Source organism: Theropithecus gelada, chromosome 13, assembly GCF_003255815.1.
Source record: "Theropithecus gelada isolate Dixy chromosome 13, Tgel_1.0, whole genome shotgun sequence".
Classification (NCBI taxonomy): Eukaryota; Metazoa; Chordata; class Mammalia; order Primates; family Cercopithecidae; genus Theropithecus; species Theropithecus gelada.
Genome location: NC_037681.1, coordinates 30,559,012 through 30,563,037, shown reverse-complemented (window position 1 = coordinate 30,563,037; position 4,026 = coordinate 30,559,012). Strand labels below are relative to the sequence as shown.

Genomic DNA, 4,026 nt, shown 5'->3' with positions numbered 1-4,026 from the left:
GTAGTGTTACTTGGACTGCTGGAGTCCAGAAGAGCAGGATGGCCCGGTTACCATGGCAACCTGAGCTTGCTCTAAGGGCAGCTGGTGTTCAGATCTCATTTGGACTTGGAGATGCAGTGGAGAGCCTAATGTGATGATGGTTCAGATGCCACACAAATCCAAATAATCCCCTCACGCATTTGGCCGCTAGAAGCGGGCACGTGGGTGCCAGGTTATATGAACTGGAAGATGGACCATGATCATTTTAGGAGTGGAAGATGCTGACCTGGCTCCGGTCTGGGAGAGAGTTTCCTCAAGGACAGGGACACATGCTTTACAGATGCCACTGAAGCCATTTGTGCAACTGTCTGCTGGTCTATTAGTGTCAGTGGCTTGCTGGTGATGGAGGGCACAGCCGGGAGCCAGGATCCTGGCCTCAGGTTAAGGAAGGTGTCAGGAGAGCACAGTCCCTGGAGGGAGACCCCGAGGCTCCCCCATGGATTAGCTGTGTGACTGTGGGCGAGTATCTTGGGCTCCCCAAGACTCCACGCCCTGTCCATCAAGTGGACGTTCACAGAGCCTACCCCATAATGCTGCTGAGGGAACTTCAGAGCCTCATAGGGTGCCCAGCACACCACAGCCCTCAACAAAGGATTGCTCTGGAGCACGTGCTGGGTGGCTTTGGAGAAGTCACTACCTTCCTCGGGGCTCTGTTCCCAGAGTGAGTATTATCCAGGGTTCCTTCCACTGCAGACTCCAAAACTCCGTGTGTTTGCTGTGTGCTCATCCAGCACCCGCGTGGTGCCACACAGGCCACGTGCCCAATGCCATTGTGGGGGCAGGAAGAACCTCTCTTCACTTTTGGATTTCACGTTCTTCAAAATGCAGGATGCTTTTTAGAAATCAGATTGCTCAGCCTCATGCCTGTAATCCCAGCACTTTGGGAGGCCAAGGCAGGTGGATCATTGAGGTCAGGAGTTCAAGACCAGCCTGACCAACATGGTGAAACCTCGTCTCTATAAAAATACAAAAATTATCCAGGCATGATGGCAGGTGCCTGTAATCCCAGCTACTCAGAGGCTGAGTAGGGAGAATGACTTGAACTCGGGAGGTGGAAGTTGACATTTTACTCCAGCCTGGGCAACAGAGCAAGACTGTCTCAAAAAAAAAAAAAAATGACCAGGTGTGGTGGTTCACGTCTGTAATCCCAGCACTTTGGGAGGCTGAGGTGGGTGGATCACCTGAGGTCAGGAGCTCGAGACCAGGCTGACCAACATGGTGAAACCCTGTCTCTACTAAAATTACAAAATTAGCTGGGCGTGGTGGCGCACGCCTGTAATCCCAGCTACTCGGGAGGCTGAGGCAGGAGAATTGCTTGAACCTGGGAGGCAGAGGATGCGGAGAGCTGAGATTTACCATTGCACTCTAGCCTGGGCAACAAAGGCGAAACTCCATCTCAAAAAAAAAGAAAGAAAAAGTCAGATTGCTCTTTTCCTCACTCGAGCAGTGAACTTAGTCCACATGGGAAGTAGCACCATCTCTTGCTGTTCTGCCCTTGCCTGGCACACTGACCTCCTTGAAGGTCCTGTGTCCTTAGTACCTCAGTACCTTCCCTTCTCATTTTTCTCTGCTTGGAGGCACTCCTACTTCTTTCTTTTTTTGAGACAGGGTCTCATGCTGTTGCCCAGGCTGGAGTGCAGTGTTGTGATCACGGTTCACTGCAGCCTCCACGCTCTGGGCTCAAGGGATCCTCCCACCTCAGCCTACTGAGTAGCTGGGACTACATGCATGCACCACTATGCCTGGCTAATTTTTTTTTTTTTTAAAGATAAGGTCTTACTAAGTTGCCTAAGCTGGTCTTGAACTCCTGGGCTCAAGCAATCCACCTGCCTTGGCCTCCCAAAGTGCTGAGATTCCAGGCGTGAGCCACTGTGCCCGGGCGTTCCTTTGTATTTTGTACCTGTTATTACATGTTTCTCCAGTTACTTTAACTATTTAACATCTGTCTCTCCCACTGGCCCCTGAGCATCTTGAGGGTAGGAATTATGGATTATTCATGCCTATATCCCCAAATGTATCACGTGGTAGGTGCTCTATAAACATTTGTAGAATTGAATCAAATGGAACATGTGGGGTGTACACTTGTGCAAACAGATTGAGCTTCTTTTCTGATAATTTCATTTTGGTGTAAGTTTGCTTTCAGTTTAAGTAGTAAAAACATTTGGATAGCTATTCTTTTTTTTTTTTGGATAAGTATTCTTGAGTGGACTAAAAATAGCTTTTAATTGATTTCTAGTGCCGATGGTGCAAAACTGGAAATCTAAAAGATTTTATCCTTTTATTAGAGTCTGAAGAAGAAAAGAACAAGGGAGGGGAAATGCTTTTAACATTTTATCTGCCCCCTTTCCTGTGCCTTTTTTTTTTTTTTTTTTTGAGACGGAGGCTTTGTCACCCGGGCTGCAGTGCAATGGCGCAATCTCGGATCACTGCAACCTCCACCTCCCAGGTTCAAGCGATTCTCCTGCCTTCCTGTGCCTAAGGTTAACACAGTGCCTTAAGAGGCTAACACAGAAGGGCAAAGTAAGTCTCCATAAAACCCAAAGACTCTATGAACCCCTCTCTGGATCCTGTCTGGAGTCACAGCTGGAAAACAAACAAACAAAAAAAAACAAACAAAAAAAACACACATTTATCTGCTGGGATAAAGAAATTTAGAAGAAGCAGAAAGGAAACATGATTTTCAGATCTAGTTTCTCGTTCTTCTGAAAGGAGGAATTTAAACTTGAGGGAGGCTAATTTATTTCCTCTTTTTACTTTGGGTTTCGTAACTCAGCAATCTTCCCTGAGGCCCCAGGTGAGAACAGTGAGCTAGCTATGAAGGCAGAAATAAGTAACTAAAGATCTTAGGTGGTTAATATTAACGTCCTTTGCTTTTGTGAATAAACCATATCACCTGGAATTAATAGGTGAAACGTAGAGAACTATTAACTAAACCAGGGATTGGCAACCTTTTTCTGTAAGGGCCAGATGGTGACTATTTCTCAGCCATAGTGATGCAAAATCAGCCAGAGAAACATGCAAACAAATGAGTATGTAGCTGTGTTGCAATAAAACTTTATTTGCAGCAACAGTTGGAAATCAAATTTGGCTTGCTGGCTACAGATTGATGACCCCTGAATGCAACACTCCATTTTCAGGTCTAAGTATTCCCATTCTCTTAAACGCACCATCTTAGTTCAGGATGTTCTAACAGAATACCACAGACTGGATGGCTTAAACAATAAACATCTCTTTCTCACAGTTCTGGAAGCTGGGAAGTCTAAGATCAAGGCACCAATAGATCCAGTGTCCTGCGAGGGCTGTCTTCCTGGTTTGCAGACAGCCTTCTTGCTGTGTCCTCGCATGATGCAGAGAGAAGAAAGGGGCAAGTTCTCAGGTATCTTCTTATATGGACACTAATCCCAGTCACGAGGGCCCCACCTCATGACCTAATTACTTCCCAAGGACCCCACCTCCTAATACCAACACACTGGGGTTTAGGATTTCAACCTGTGAATTTTGGAGGAACACAAACCTTTAGTCCATAACACACAGCATGCTTATATAAAAGGAAGAGATGTCCACCAAAGTCGTAAGGTCCATATGGCACAGGGACCAAATTATTATTATTATTTTTGTTTTGAGATAGAGTCTCACTCTGTCGCCCAGGCTGGAGTGCAGTGGTGCAGTCTTGGCTCACTGCAACCTCTGCCTCCTGGGTTCAAGCGATTCTCATGCCTCACCCTCCAGAGTAACTGGGATTACAGGCATAAGCCACCACGCCCAGCTAAGTTTTGTATTTTAGTAGAGATGGGGTTTCGTCATGTTGGCCAGGCTGGCCTCAAACTCCTGGACTTAAGTGATCTGCCTGCCTCAGCCTCCCGAAGTGCTGGGATTACAGGTGCGAGCCACAGCTCCCAGCCGTGACCAAATTATGAATGAAAAAAACACACCTCTCAGGACTGGAAAGATGTCAGATGAGGCCGGGAGCACTGGCTCACACCTGTA

General features: G+C 46.9%; 1 pseudogene; it reads left to right on the top strand.

Annotated features, from left to right (window-relative positions):
- Positions 1-2,510: 2,510 nt before the first annotated feature.
- Positions 2,511-2,624, top strand: LOC112605476 (annotated as a pseudogene).
- The last annotated feature ends 1,402 nt before the right edge of the window (positions 2,625-4,026 follow it).